The following is a 17,323-nucleotide window of genomic DNA, read 5'->3' as shown; positions in this document are numbered from 1 at the left end:
AGCACCCCCACACCATAACACCTCCTCTTCCATGCTTTACTGTGGGAAATACACAAGCGGAGATCATCCGTTCACCCACACTGCGTCTCACAAAAACACATCAGTTGGAACCAAAAATCTCAAATTTGGACTACAGAACAAAGGACAGATTTCCACAAGTCTAATGTCCATTGCTCGAGTTTCTTGGCCCAAACGGGTCTCTTCTTATTATTGGTGTCCTTCTAGTTGTTGTTTCTTTGCAGCAATTCGACCATGAAGGCCTGATTCACACAGTCCCCTCTGAACAGTTGATGTTGAGATGCATCTGTTACTTGAAATCTGTGAAGCATTTATTTGGGCTGCAATTTCAGAGGCTGGTAACTCTAATGAACTTATCCTCTGCAGCAGAGGTAACTCTGGGTCTTCCATTCCTGTGGCGGTCCTCATGAGAGCCAGTTTCATCATAGCGCTTGATTGTTTTTGCGACTGCACTTGAAGAAACTTTCAAAGTTCTTGAAATGTTCCAGATTGACTGACCTTCATATCTTAAAGTAATGATGGACTGTCATTTCTCTTTGCTTATTTGAGCTGTTCTTGCCATAATATGGACTTATATTTGACCAAATAGGGCTATCGTCTGTATACCACCTCTACCTTGTCACAACACAACTGATTGGCTCAAACGTATTAAGAAGGAAAGAAATTCCACAAATTAACTTTTAAGAAGGCACACCTGTTAATTGAAATTCATTCCAGCTGACTACCTCATGAAGCTAGTTGAGAGAATGCCAAGACTTTGCAAAGCTGTCATCAAGGCAAAGGGTGGCTATTTGAAGAATCTCAAATATAAATGTTGATTTGTTTAATACTTTTTTTGGTTACTACATGATTCCATATATGTTATTTCATAGTTTTGATGTCTTCACTATTATTCTACAATGTAGGAAATAGTAAAAATAAAGAAAAACCCTTGAATGAGTAGGTGTGTCCAAACTTTTGACTGGTACTGTACCTTGTTTACAAGTATCTTTATTGCTAGCCAACTGTTAATTACTGCATGTTTTCTTAGCTAATCTAGTTCGGTGGCACAGAAAGAAAGGAAAATGTTGTGAGTCTGGTAAAATAATCTGTGGTATTGTGTAGGCTATATGTTTTATTACTTAGCTAGGGGTTGAAGTAGGTGTATCTAGCTGTCTTATTTGTATTTGTTCAATGCCTCAATTGATGTAATATACTGTGTTGGATATATGGCTTTACAGCTTCCTGGTTCGAATCAACCCAAGATGATGAACCCTGAAGATGGGACAAAGTGCACAACAAGGTGGCCCTAAGGAAGCCAGCTGTTATCAACCCCTACATTTCCACATTCTTCCAAGAGCTCACTGAGTTTAAATGAAAACCTCTAGTGAGGTAACTACACACTTACACACACACACACACACACACACACACACACACACACACACAAACACACACACACACACACATACACGACACCTGCTTGATATGTCTTTTTACCCACAGAGCAACAGCCCTGGTGCGATCTGTTTCTCATTCTATTATTTATTTGTCTATGCTTGTCCTAGGGGTGAGAAGAGCTGACAAATCAGAACTGATGAAGATTGTTGCGGATGCTCTCCTTTGTAAATTTACAGCAGGGATGATGTAATACTGCATGCTTTACAGTAAGGAAAATAGTACTGTAATATATATTACAGCATCTCTGCTGTAAAGCAAAATTACAGTATTAAGCTGGCAACTCTGGTGCCAGTATAATGCTGTAAATTTACAGGGAAAAGTTTTAGAGTGAATGTAGTGTCCACCAAAAGATGGTTACATTCATTTTAGATGTGCATAAGACCTAATTTGATTTTGCATAATCAGATAATAAAAAGACACCAAAACGAATGGAATGGAGACTCTCCAGCTGCAGTGGAGACTTTCGGCCCAGTGTTCCTCGGTCAGTGGCCAGGTCTCTAACCCTGCAGACATGACACAGATCGATGGTGCTCTCCCATCAGTGTCTCCGGCTGCCAGATTGCCAGTGGGTCTCCAGTCTCCTGACATTCATCAGTGTCTCCCAGTCAGATGCTCCCACTGCAGTGGTCTAACCCCGGCATGGAGCACAGTCTGCCCATCCCCAGCAGCCTAGCCCCAGCCTACCCCCTCCATGTGCTGAGAGGACAGGTCTCTAATGATGGCACCGAGCAGTGGATCGCCTGGAAGGAGAGACAGAAAATGTGGCCAAATGTGACCAATATGGCACTGGTTCTACGACACAGCTGTGTGTCTTGTTGTTCCATTGCTTGGTGTGGTGAATGCATTTTACAGACAACTGTTAGAGGGTTCAACGTGGGCAGCATAGTGTAAATAGGAGAAGTGGGTGTTTATGAAATTTGTTTTGAGAAAGTGTTGTGCAATGTATTATGTTCTCATTGAGTGTCAGCCCCTTTGGTAAGAGTCTTATAATAATCTGAGGTACCTATATGTTTTTGTATTCATTGTGCAGACCAATAAATATATTGTGCCTTTATACTCCCAACAGGCATGCAAAGAATTTAGGCAAGATTCTTCTCCCACATAAAAAAAAAATCAATTTTATGCATATGTAAGCCTCCCTTTTATTGTCTACAGCCACCTCTGGATAACACAGAGAAACATGGCCGGCAAATGCAACATGACTAATACCAAACTCGTTCCTCATGGTCTCGTTCCTAACACCTGAGCTAATGTCCTTATAGTGTCATGTGATTTCATGTGCATCCTCTTCCACCTCTATCCATTCACATACCAAGCAATCGGGACCCACTAACTGATTCCCACTGATTCCCCAGGGGGTGATAAAGTGCACTTTTAAGCTATCCGTGGAAACTTGTCCATTAACCGCCTAGCAATTCACAACGGTGGCGGTGAAAAGCCAGCTCTTTCTCTCAACAGGCGTGGTGAACGTCTTTCTAATGGACCCAACGCGGGCACCGATAGTCTCCCAAACAAGCCCCACGGCACCACCAAATGGGCCCTGTGCACTACTGGAGAGAGAAATAAATGTCACAAAAATGTAATTCCGCCTCTCACGTAAAGGGCTCTTCTGACTCCCACTCTCATTTGACGATACCTACACTAGTGCTATTTGTAGAGGTGTAGCACCACAGGAGTTCTCCCCATAAAATCGCTAGCTCCAAACATGTTGGTGTTGGATCGTATCAACATTCAGGGTATGCAGTTAATTTGGGAATACAACCATACACACTAGTAGTGAAGCTCCAAAGGCCTTACCTACTAGACAATGGTTCGACAACCACCCACTCCCCCCTTCCATTCTACGCAATCAAACGGCAGCTTACCCAGGTCCTGATAACACCAGCACCAACTAATCTACAATTATCAAAATGGGAGTTAATAGGCGACAGCACACTCCAAATAGTGGAAACCATTATTTCTACCTTAGCATCAAGCAACTTAACAGTAGTAGGAACAAAATGAGATATGTATGTGGTTCAAATTGATTTCATTCTTTCTATGAATATCAAAGTTTTATTCTTGTCCCATTTTTCCTCCACTCCCCATGCTCGAACGTATTCACAGGGATTGCTGTTCCTACCAGATAAACAGTTTTTTTGTTTATTGCAATTATTGCCTGAGGATTGTTTCCAATGTGACTGGACTGTCAATGAGGAGGGGATAGGGAGAAAGGCAGGAGGGAGACATGACAAGAGGGAATTCATACCAGCAGCCAGAATGCATGCTGCTGCTCCAGGGTATAGTCTAGCAGAGATACGTTTGCTGCATATGGACTGCAAATGGCCTATAAAAAAATGGAATATTCCTTTTGTACTACCCTAGAGAGGAACAGGACAGGCTGTTTAATATCATGGGCGAAACATTAGTGCCATTCACCTTATAGGAAGAGACGAGAATAATATATTTCCCAAATCATGCATGTTGGGAAATTTTATATCCTTGGCATATTCAATGAAATATATTATTTTTCATGTAGTTTTAAATACAGGAGATATGTTATCTATACAGTGAGGGAAAAAAGTATTTGATCCCCTGCTGATTTTGTACGTTTGCCCACTGACAAAGACATGATCAGTCTATAATTTTAATGGTAGGTTTATTTGAACAGTGAGAGACAGAATAACAACAAAAAAATCTAGAAAAACGCATGTCAAAAATGTTATAAATTGATTTGCATTTTAATGAGGGAAATAAGTATTTGACCCCTCTGCAAAACATGACTTAGTACTTGGTGGCAAAACCCTTGTTGGCAATCACAGAGGTCAGACGTTTTTTGTAGTTGGCCACCAGGTTTGCACACATCTCAGGAGGGATTTTGTTCCACTCCTCTTTGCAGATCTTCTCCAAGTCATTAAGGTTTTGAGGCTGACGTTTGGCAACTCGAACCTTCAGCTCCCTCCACAGATTTTCTATAGGATTAAGGTCTGGAGACTGGCTAGGCCACTCAAGTCCAGGCTCTGGCTGGGCAACTCAAGGACATTCAGAAATATGTCCCGAAGCCACTCCTGCGTTGTCTTGGCTGTGTGCTTAGGTTCGTTGTCTTGTTGGAAGGTAAACCTTCACCCCAATCTGAGGTCCTGTGCGCTCTGGAGCAGGTTTTCATCAAGGATCTCTCTGTACTTTGCTCCGTTCATCTTTGCCTCGATCCTGACTACATCCACACAGCAAGATGCTGCCGCCACCATGCTTCACAGTAGGGATGGTGCCAGGGTTCCTCCAGACGTGAAGCTTGGCATTCAGGCCAAAGAGTTCAATCTTGGTTTCATCACACCAGACAATCTTGTTTCTCGTGGTCTGAGAGTCTTTAGGTGCCTTTTTGGCAAACTCCAAGCGGGCTATCATGTGCCTTTTACTGAGGAGTGGCTTCCATCTGGCCACTCTACAATAAAGGCCTGATTGGTGGAGCGCTGCAGAGATGGTTGTCCTTCTGGAAGGTTCTCCCATCTCCACAGAGGTACTCTAGAGCTCCGTCAGAGTGACCATCAGGTTCTTGGTCACCTCCCTGACCAAGGCCCTTCACCCCCGATTGCTCAGTTTGGCTGTGTGGCCAGCTCTAGGAAGAGTCTTGTTGGTTCCAAACATCTTCCATTAAAGAATGATGGAGGCCACTGTGTTCTTGGGGACCTTCAATGCTGCAGACATTTTTTGGTACCCTTCCCCCAGATCTGTGCTTGACACGATCCAGTCTCAGAGCTTTACGGACAATTCCTTCAACCTCGTGGCTTGGTTTTTGCTCTGACATGCACTGTCAACTGTGGGACCCTATATAGACAGGTGTGTGCCTTTCCAAATCATGTCCAATCAATTCAATTTACCACAGATGGACTCCAATGAAGTTGTAGTAACATCTCAAGGATGATCATTGGAAACAGGATGCACCTGAGCTCAAGTTCGAGTCTTGTAGCAAAGGGTCTGACTACTTTCTTAGAATAAGGTATTTCTGTTTATAATTTTTCATAAAAAAATCTAAAAACCAGTTTTCACTTTGTATTTATGGGGTATTGTGTGTAGATTGCTGAGGAACAAAACATATTTAATCAATTTTAGAATAAGGCTGCAACATAACAAAATGTGGAAAAAGTCAAGGGGTATAAATTGTTTCTGAAAGCACTGTATATATATAAACAGTACCAGTCAAAAGTTTGGACACACCTACTAATTCCAGGGTTTTTCGTTATTTTTACTATGTTCTACATTGTAGGATAATAGTGAAGACATCAATACTATGAAAAAACACATACGGAATCATGTATTAACCAGAAAAGTGTTAAAGAAATCAAAATATACAGTTGAAGTCGGAAGTTTACATACACCTAGGTTGGAGTCATTAAAACTCGTTTTTCAACCACTCCACAAATGTCTTGTTAACAAACTATAGTTTTGGCAAGTCAGTTAGGACATCTACTTTGTGCATGACACAAGTAATTTTTCCAACAATTGTTTACAGATAGATTATTTCACTCATAATTCACTGTATCACAATTCCAGTGGGTCAGAAGTTTGCATACACTAAGTTGACTGTGCCTTTAAACAGCGTGGAAAATTCCAGAAAATGATGGCATGGCTTTAGAAGCTTCTGATAGGCTAATTGACATCATTTGTTTCATTTGGAGGTGTACCTGTGGATGTATTTCAAGGCCTACCTTCAAACTCAGTGCCTCTTTGCTTGACATCATGTGAAAATCAAAAGAAATCAGCCAAGACCTCAGAAAAAAGATTGTAGACCTCCACAATCTGGTTCATCCTTGGGAGCAATTTCCAAATGCCTGAAGGTACCACGTTCATCTGTACAAACATTAGTACGCAAGTATAAACACCATGGGACCACGCAGCCGTCATACAGCTCAGGAAGGAGATGCGTTCTGTCTCCTAGAGATTAACGTACTTTGGTGCGAAAAGTGCAAATCAATCCCAGAACAACAGCAAAGGACCTTCTGAAGATGCTGGAGGAAACAGGTACAAAAGTATCTACAGTGAGGGAAAAAAGTATTTGATCCCCTGCTGATTTTGTATGTTTGCCCACTGACAAAGAAATGATCAGTCTATAATTTTAATGGTAGGTTTATTTGAACAGTGAGAGACAGAATAACAACAAAAAAATCCAGAAAAACGCATGTCAAAAATGTTATAAATGATTTGCATTTTAATGAGGGAAATAAGTATTTGACCCCCTCTCAATCAGAAAGATTTCTGGCTCCCAGGTGTCATTTATACAGGTAACGAGCTGAGATTAGGAGCACACTCTTAAAGGGAGTGCTCCTAATCTCAGTTTGTTACCTATATAAAAGACACCTGTCCACAGAAGCTACACAGGGCTACACGACCATCGCCAAGCAGCTTGGTGAGAAGGTGACAACAACGGTGCGATTATTTGCAAATGGAAGAAACACAAAATAACTGTCAATCTCCCTCGGCCTGGGGCACAATGTAAGATCTCACCTCATGGAGTTGCAATGATCATGAGAATGGTGAGGAATCAGCCCAGAACTACACGGGAGGATCTTGTCAATGATCTCAAGGCAGCTGGGACCATAGTCACCAAGAAAACAATTGGTAACTCACTACGCCGTGAAGGACTGAAATCCTGCAGCGCCCGCAAGGTCCCCCTGCTCAAGAAAGCACATATACAGGCCCGTCTGAAGTTTGCCAATGAACATCTGAATGAGTCAGAGGAGAACTGGGTGAAAGTGTTGTGGTCAGATGAGACCAAAATCGAGCTCTTTGGCATCAACTCAACTCGCCGTGTTTGGAGGAGGAGGAATGCTGCCTATGACCCCAAGAACACCATCCTCACCGGCAAACATGGAGGTGGAAACATTATGCTTTGGGGGTGTTTTTCTGCTAAGGGACGATGGACAGGGCCATGTACCATCAAATCTTGGGTGAGAACCTCCTTCCCTCAGCCAGGGCATTGAAAATGGGTCGTGGATGGGTATTCCAGCATGACAATGACGCAAAACAAAAGACCAAGGCAACAAAGGAGTGGCTCAAGAAGTAGCACATTAAGGTCCTGGAGTGGCCTAGCCAGTCTCCAGACCTTAATCCCATAGAAAATCTGTGGAGGGAGCTGAAGGTTCGAGTTGCCAAACGTCAGGCTCGAAACCTTAATGACTTGGAGAAGATCTGCAAAGAGGAGTGGGACAAAATCCCTCCTGAGATGTGTACAAACCTGGTGGCCAACTACAAGAAACGTCTGACCTCTATGATTGCCAACAAGGGTTTTGCCACGAAGTACTAAGTCAGAGGGGTCAAATACTTATTTCCCTCATTAAAATGCAAATCAATTTATAACATTGTTGACATGCGTTTTTCTGGATTTTTTTGTTGTTATTCTGTCTCTCACTGTTCAAATAAACCTACCATTAAAATTATAGACTGATCATGTCTTTGTCAGTGGGCAAACGTACAAAATCAGCAGGGGATCAAATACTTTTTTCCCTCACTGTATATCCACAGTAAAACAAGTCCTATATCGACATAACCTGAAAGGCCGCTCAGCAAGGACGAAGCCACTACTCCAAAACCGCCATAACAAAGCCAGACTACGGTTTGCAACTGCACATGGGGACAAAGATCGTACTTTTTGGAGAAATGTCCTCTGGTCTGATGAAACAAAAATAGAACAGTTTGGCCATAATGACCATCGTTATGTTTGGAGGAAAAAGGGGGTTGCTTGCAAGCCGAAGAACACCATCCCAACCGTGAAGCACGGGGGTGGCAGCATCATGCTGTGTGGGTGCTTTGCTGCAGGAGGGACTGGTGCACTTCACAAAATAGATGGCATCATGAGGAAGGAAAATGATGTGGATATATTGAAGCTACATCTCAAGACATTAGTCAGGAAGTTAAAGCTTGGTCGCAAATGGGTCTTCCAAATGGACAATGACCCCAAGCATACTTCCAAAGTTGTGGCAAAATGGTTTAGGGACAACAAAGTCAAGGTATTGGAGTGGCCATCACAAAGCCCTGACCTCAATCCTATTGACAATTTGTGGGCAGAACTGAAAAAGCGTGTGCGAACAAGGAGGCCTACAAACCTGACTCAGTTACACCAGCTCTGTAAGGAGGAATGGGCCAAAATTCACCCAACTTATTGTGGGAAGCTTGTGGAAGGCTACCCGAAACGTTTGACCCAAGTGAAACAATTTAAAGGCAATGCTACCAAATACTAATTGAGATTATGTAAACTTCTGACCCACTGGGAATGTGATGAAATAAATCAAAGCTGAAATAAATCATTGTCTCTAGTATTATTCTAACATTTCACATTCTTAAAATAAAGCGGTGATCCTAACTGACCTAAAACAGGGAATATTTACTAGGATTAAATGACAGGAATTGTGAAAAACTGAGTTTTAATGTATTTGTCTAAGGTGTATGTAAACTTCTGACTTCAACTGTATGTTATATTTGACATTCTTCAAAGTAGCCACCCTTTGCCTTGATGACAGCTTTGCACACTCTCTAAGAACAGCCCTTAGCCGTGGTATATTGGCCATATACCACACCCCCTTGGGCCTTATTGCTTAAGTATAGGCTACAGTACTACACTGTGATGAGAAAGTACCAAGGGTATCCCCCCACTATAAACTAGGCTAGTATTTATAAATGCCCTGTCATGTGTTCAGCTCATTTGCATAATTGTTTAATTAACAACCAGAGCAGAACTCCTTGCATGTTAAGCAGAGATGATGAGACATATCTTAGGGGATTTCTTCTTTTTAAGTTAACTGTATACACAATTCCCAACAGAACCCTTTATAACCAAAGTCACCTTTATTTCTTTTTTTAACCTCTGGCATGTATTGAGTGTTGCTTGACTTGGCTCCACATACTCACAATACTCTCTGACGATTTATATGGTAGATTTCCTAGATGTGGATCTCAGACATAAAACACAAAAGCTCCACTTACTAAGACCCGTCTTCATTAAAACATGTGCGCATTAAGACTTTACGGAAATTGAGGTCTATTGTGGGACTGGGCCCATCTATGGGAAAAGCACACAGGAAACAAAAACTAATCTTGACAAGAGAGGAAAATTGGCTATTCTAATTATCAGTGGTGTTCTACAGTGTTACTTAGCCATCCTCTGAAACTGGCCATGTTGTCCCCACCCCCCAAAGTCTGTAATTACCTCTCCCTTCTAAGAGAAAATGAGCTTAACCTCGTTTCTGAGATACCATTAAACCAAGGCAGTAAATTGTTGTTTTGCTTTGCCGTCAAAATCATTTTCAGCGTACTATATATAACCACTTGTGCTGTGCCAGGGGTTGTGAGTGAGAGTGGTGAGAGCGGGCATGGACGATCTCTTCAAGGTCATAGGAGAGAGGCCCCCTCTAGAGAGAGAGCTCAAAGGGGGTTCTGGGTAGAATTTGCATATATTACCTTGGATATGGCTTACCTACCACAGGAGCACGCTACACGCTACCCCACAGAGTATCCCATGCAGCTGTACAGTGGTGCAAGCTGTTCGAAACTGGGTAAGGTCCTTTTACTCAAAGGGAGAGTACTGCCTACGCTTACCACAACCAAACTATTACAGCCTCGCTGTCTATGAAGCGTGATTTCAGGCTATCGGTAACTTGCATGTGTTTATGCAGATTAATATTTTGTGTCCATATTAGGACAGTGACAACTTCCATGAATGTGTGACTCTGTCCTAATATGGACACCATATTAATGGGACAGTGACATATGAAGATGTTTGTCTTTTTTACTGATTTGCTGCATTGCCGCTCTTGGTTGGCCAGTTGTGGCGTTGGGTTATTATTAAAGGTTTAGTTTTTTGATAAAGGGAGTTGAAAGGAAACTAAAGATAAAATGTTGTTGGTTGATGAAGTTCCTTACTCTATAGGTTTATTAGATACTGTATGTATTTAGGAGTACTCATTCATCATCTATAATTATTTTTGACCTGTACGATATTAGGATACACTCCACTTAGGTTTGTCAACAGAGTATTTTTGGTCACTGAATGTTTTACTATTTTAATGTTACTTTAAAACACCCTAGTCGATGTCGGAACCCCCACGGAAATTACATTAGCATAATAAAACAATCCCCATAACAATCTGTCAATTTAAGCTAGGTATCGTTTATTTTTGCATTGGATGTCTCTCAATCCACCTGCATCCGCCAATGTCGCACTTCCGCATCTGCAGTGAAAGGTGACAGAGCAGTGTTTGTCAGACCTTGAGACAAAAACTATTCCATATAGCTTAGTACAACAACCCCCCCCCCCCCCCCCCCAGTTTAGACAGGGCTTACAATGTTATGGGTTAAGGGTATTTAAAGAACAATGTGCTCTAATTAAAATGTAATGTCAGAGAGTGAGATAGAGAAAGTAGATGGGAGGTGATTTTGTTCTAAAATGAAAGATCTTCAACGTGAATAAGTTATACCGTAATGTCTGGTGCAGGATTATGCGAAAGAGTATTAGGGCCAAGTAAAAAAACAAATATGGTGATTATATATATTTTTCATGAATAATATTTCAATATCTCAAGATTTTGTAGGGAATACATTTACATTATTTTGAGAATAAAGTCAACATTTCGAGAATGAACTCAAAATTGTGAGAATAAAGTCACAGTTATATTTCAAGATTGAAATAGGGGATTTGGTTAATCGCATACCTCCCTGGCTCCCTGTTTCTGTGTGCCACCATTGAAATGCCTGAGTTACATGACCTGGTGAAACTATACTTTAGAATTGACTTCAATTGCAAGGAAATCCTTTCTTTAACACAAAATAACCATAATAATATAGGTATTAGGACCTTGAAGAGCTTGTGCTGCAGATTGGGTCTTTCCAGAAGGAGGAACCACATGGACTTGGATGAGGTATTTGCCTTTGTGCAAAGTGAAATCAACAGTAATGTACGGAATACATATTAGGATTATCATCATTCCTCCTCCTCAAACCTCACCCCTCACCTAGTCAAATTGTAACCCTGCACTAGTCAAGTGTCACCCCTCCTCCTTACCCCTCCCCTCATCAAGTATCAACCCTGCACTAGTCAAATGTCACTCCTCCTTTTCAAACCTCGTCGCTCCCATAGTCAAATATCAACTATGCACTAGTCAAGCTTATACCTCCACATGTGTTGTAGTTGTTGGTGTTGTTGTTGTCGGCTCTTGGAAAAGCTCATTATTATGACAGGTGGGTGAGGTCTGAGGAGGAGGAATGACAGAGTTACTAATATGAAAAATATTATTCTCTACATATTTTTACTTTACTTTATTCTCAAAATTATATTTCAATTTAATTTATTCTGGAAATATCGTGACTACATTCTCAAAATGTCAACTTTATTCTTAAAGTATTTCTAGTTTTTGAAGTATTTTCCGTGCAAAAAAAACAACAATCCAAGTACCAGCACGCATCACCATTTTTTTCATTTATTTGTTCACTTGGCCCTAATATTCTTCCGTAGGATTAAGTCCCAAGCTATTCAGTGCTTGGACTGATTAATACTTTTTGCTTTCTCTGCAGTCTCAGTGCAAGTCACATAACATATTATCACTGATTGAAAGCTGTTTTCATAAAGCAAGTAAGACATTGGTATCAGTGAACTATTTGTTGTCCATGTGCAAACAAACTATTCAGGGTTTGACAAATGATCTGGAACCCATGAAGCAGTTCTTGACAGTCAACAATAATTAAATACAAAACAGTTAAATTAAATCAGCATGTTTTCCAGACATTTGTCAACCTGTCAGGGCACAGCGAGTACTGTCGCAACATTCACAATCGGAAAGAAAAAAGAGACAATAAACTGAGACATAGTGTACCTGCAGGAGCTTACCCTACAATTAAATACAAGTAAAGCATGCCCCTTTGTCCAATCCTTTCTATAATATTTAGAATGCTTTCCCTTTATACTCACAAACACAATTTTTCTTTCAATTTCTCTGCCACTCATTCCATCTACACTTTCAATAAAGGGAACGCATAGATATTTTCCTTTGCAGGTACTGTAACGTTAAATCCTTGCTGTTTATTCTGATAATATAAGATTGTGATATGATCTTTTATACAGCATAATGTAATTCAGAGGTTACATTGATACCAAATACCATCTAAGTATCACGTATCAGGATATGACCCAGATGTGGTCCTCTGTAGCTCAATTGGTAGAGCATGGCGCTTGCAGGGTAGTGGGTTCGATTCCCGGGACCACCCATACGTAAAAATGTATGCACACATGACTGTAAGTCGCATTGGATAAAAGCGTCTGCTAAATGGCATATTATTATTATGCAGATAATATTTATTATAAACACGGGGCAGGCAAAGGGCAGGTCGAGGGCAGGCAGATGTTCGTGATTAGGTCAGAGTCAGTCAGGTACAAGACGGCAGGCAGGCTCGGGGTCAGGGCAGGCAGAGGTTCGTAATCAGGTCAGAGTCAGGCAGGTACAGGACAGCAGGCAGGCTCGGGGTCAGTGCAGGCAGAATGGTCAGAACCGGGAAAAACTAGGAAACAGAACTTGAGACACAGGAAGATGGGAAAGACCGCTGGGAAGCCCTGACAAGACAAAACGAGCTGGCAACAGACAAACAGAGAACACAGGTATAAATACAAAGGGGATAATGGGGAAGATGGGCGACACCTGGAGGGGGGTGGAGACAAGCACAAAGACAGTTGAAACAGATCAGTGTGTGACACAAAGAGGGCCCATCTGTGGTGAAATGTCTTGGATGTGTTACACAGCAGCAAATTAGGACAGGGTGTCATGGGATCAATGCATGTCTGCCTCTAAACGTTAAATTAACTCTAAACGTTAAATGAATTGTTTGTCTAATTCGGCATGACAGACGACTCTATGGAGGTTGAGACTCACCATTACAAATGCCCATTTGTCACAGGTGTAAATTAAGTATATACATAAGTATTCACACCCCTGAGTCAATACATGTTAGAAATCACCTTTGGCAGGGATTACAGCTGTGAGTCTTTCTGGGTAAATCTCTAAGAGTTTTGCACAACTGGATTGTACAATATTTGCACATTATTTGATTTCAAATTCTTCAAGCTCTGTCAAGTTTGTTGTTGATCATTGCTGGATAGCCATTTTCAAGTCTTGCCATAGATTTTCAAGCCGTTGTATGTCAAAACTGTAACAAGGCCACTCAAGAACATTCAATGTCATCTTGGTAAACAACTCCAGTGTATATTTGGCCTTGTGTTTAGGGTTATTGTCCTGCTGAAAGGTGAATTTGTCTCCCACCGTCTGTTGGAAAGTAGACTGAATGAGGTTTTCCTCTGGGATTTTGCCTGTGCTTAGCTCTATTGTGTTTCTTTTTTTTTTTTTACTCCATAGTCCTTGCAGCCACCACCATGCTTGACAATATGAAGAGTGGTGCTCTGTGATGTGTTTTGTTGGATTTACCCCAAACATAACGCTTTGTATTCAGGACATGAAGTTCATTTCTTTGCCATATTTATTTTCAGTTTTATTGCAAACAGGATGCATATTTTTGAATATTTTTATTCTGTACAAGCTTCCTTCTTTTCACTCTGTCATTTAGGTTAGTATTGTGGAGTAACTACAATGTTGTTGATCCATCCTCAGTTTTCTCCTATCACAACCATTAAACTCTGTAACTGTTTTAAAGTCACCATTGGCCTCATGATGAAATCCCTGAGCGGTTTCCTTTCTCTCCGGCAACTGAGTTAGGAAGGACGCTTATATTTTTGTAGTGACTGGGTGTATTGATACACCATCCAAAGTGTAATTAATAACTTCACCATCCTCAAAGTGGTATTCAAAGTCTGCTTTTGCCAATTTTGCGAACCATTGGAAAACCTCCCTGGTCTTTGTAGTTGAATCTGTGTTTGAAATTCACTGCTCGACTGAGGGACCTTACAGATATGTGTATGTGTGGGGTACAGAGATGAGGTAGTCATTCAAAAATCATGTTAAACTCTATTATTGCACACAGAGTCCATGCAACTTATTACGTGACTTGTTAAGCACATTTGTCCTCCTGAAGGCATTGCACATGCATGGATAATATGCATAGCAACAATCACAACTACTGAATAGAATCCAAACATGCCACTCACTTTTCCCTCCTTTTCTCCAATTTGAATAAACATAATATGAACACATTAATGCTGTGACATTTAATCAACAGGGGACACCCGGTGTTGTGAATTGGATTAGCACAGCTGCATTGACGGTGACTGCATCGTGAGCGAATCCATTTCCCTAAAAACCTGGTAAACAGAAGCTAATTCTATGGAGATTGGAATTGAATTGTTTGTATGTACAATTTCTGGCAAATTTACACCTGAAGAGGAAATGTCGAGGAAATAATAAAGGTCTTCTTTGTTTACTGCTCTAGTGAATTCAAGAGTGGATGATGCTCAGGAGTTGGAGTACAAAACTATTTAAGTGGCAAAGATAAGGGCTTGAATGGGTTTCAAAAGTGCCCAATGGTACTCACAGAGTTGTCAAAAGTGATGTTGCAAAGTGGCAATGGCACCACAACTTGGAGTCAACTTTGTGGCAACGTTGTGTGGTGGTTGTGTGTTTACTGGATTATAAATCAAGTCAACAAAAGGACATTTAAAAGATTAAATGATAGACATTTCATCATAACTACACCTAAAAACATTTCTGTACATCATCATTGTACCAACCAACAATAACACAAACAGATAAAAACAACATTTTAGTCCATCTGAATCTAAATAGCTCAAGTCCTTTCCTCAATCCCCCCAAATCTCTGGCGTGCTTTGCATGGCTTTGTAGCTGTAAAGCCTGGGAGCTGTTGTTGAGGCTATAGCCCTCCCCACTGCTGCTTTTCCACATTAAGCCAGAGGCAAACCTCCGGCTTTCCCCCAGAGGGATTTTCACCTGGAAAATTACTTGGGTTGGTTTCCCACCAATGCTGCAGTAAACAATCCATCACATAGTCTTGATTTTTCTGCTTCACAGATTTTAACATAACATAACATTCACAAAGATGTGAAATATATTTTTTGCAAACAGGGTTTTATAGGAAGTGTTTTGTACATGTGTCAATATCTAATCCTTGAATGTATAGGAGAGGCTTGAATTGTAGGGACAACATGTCACGGCCAATTAGTGGCGACCCTGTGATAACATTTACATTTACATTTTAGTCATTTAGCAGACGCTCTTATCCAGAGCGACTTACAGTTAGTGAGTGCATACATTATTTTGTTATACTGGCCCCCCGTGGGAATCAAACCCACAACCCTGGCATTGCAAACGCCACGCTCTACCAACTGAGCTACACCCCTGCCGGCCATTCCCTCCCCTACGCTGGACGACGCTGGGCCAATTGTGCGCCACCCCATGGGTCTCCCGGTCGCGGCCGGTTACGACAGAGCCTGGCTTCGAACCAGGATCTCTAGTGGCACAGCTAGCACTGCGCTGCAGTGCCTTAGACCACTGCGCCACTCGGGCGCATATATTGTTGTATAACAAACACAAACAAATGCACGCATGTAGGTACAAACACACTACGGAACACGGAACCAAATCGTAAGTCACAGAACGCCAAATCATTTTCATTTTCAATGTCAATTTCAACTGTAGTTTCTTTCACCAGCGTTAACACACACAAAGCTCCCTGAAGCAGTGAAATAAAGGTGATGTGATTCTGGTTCTGTCAACATGTGGCGAGTAGTGCCCATGTTTTAATTCTTAATCTAGCTCTAATGAAAGTGGTGATAGCGGCAGAATGCTGACGGGCTTGTGTGCAGTGAGGGAGCGTGTTGTATTTCACCAGGGGACGAGCAGGGATTGCAGCTGCTGAGCTGCTGAGATTGCATCAGGCGAGAGATGACCAAATCCTATCAGACAAGTCAGTGAAGGGAGAGGAGTCGGCCGTCACAGCTGCAAAGGAAGGGAAAATGAAAGTTAATGAACAGAATTCAGGGCACAACAGTACGGAGGCAATCTGAAAAAGACGTGTGAAAGAAAAAACAGAGAGAAAGAGAGAGAGAGAGAGAGGGAGAGAGCTTCTGTCACCAACCAAGGAGGGCCTACAGCAGCACCTAGATCTTCTGCACAGATTCTGTCAGACCTGGGCCCTGACAGTAAATCTCAGTAAGACAAAAATAATGGTGTTCCAAAAAAGGTCCAGTTGCCAGGACCACAAATACAAATTCGATCTAGACACCGTTGCCCTAGAGCACACAAAAACCTATACATACCTCGGCCTAAACATCAGCGCCACAGGTAACTTCCACAAAGCTGTGAACGATCTGAGAGACAAGGCAAGAAGGGCCTTCTATGCCATCAAAAGGAACATAAAATTTGACATACCAATTAGGATCTGGCTAAAAATACTTGAATCAGTTATAGAACCCATTGCCCTTTATGGTTGTGAGGTCTGGGGTCCGCTCACCAACCAAGAATTCACAAAATGGGACAAACACCAAATTGAGACTCTTCATGCAGAATTCTGCAAAAACATCCTCCGTGTACAACGTAAAACACCAAATAATGCATGCAGAGCAGAATTAGGCCAATTCCCGCTAATTATCAAAATCCAGAAAAGAGCCGTTAAATTCCATAACCACTTAAAAGGAAGCGATTCCCAAACCTTCCATAACAAAGCCATAACCTACAGAGAGATGAACTTGAAGAAGAGTCCCCTAAGTAAGCTGGTCCTGGGGCTCTGTTCACAAACACAAACAGACCCCACAAAGCCCCAGGACAACAACAACAACAACAACAACAACACAATTAGACCCAACCAAATCATGAAAAAACAAAAAGAGAATTACTTGACACATTGGAAAGAACAAACCAAAAAACAGAGCAAACTAGAATGCTAT

Source organism: Coregonus lavaretus (assembly GCF_964263955.1).
Source record: "Coregonus lavaretus genome assembly, chromosome: 13".
In the NCBI taxonomy this organism is placed as follows: Eukaryota; Metazoa; Chordata; class Actinopteri; order Salmoniformes; family Salmonidae; genus Coregonus; species Coregonus lavaretus.
The sequence above is the reverse complement of the archived record's forward strand: the minus strand, read 5'-3'. Positions refer to the sequence as shown.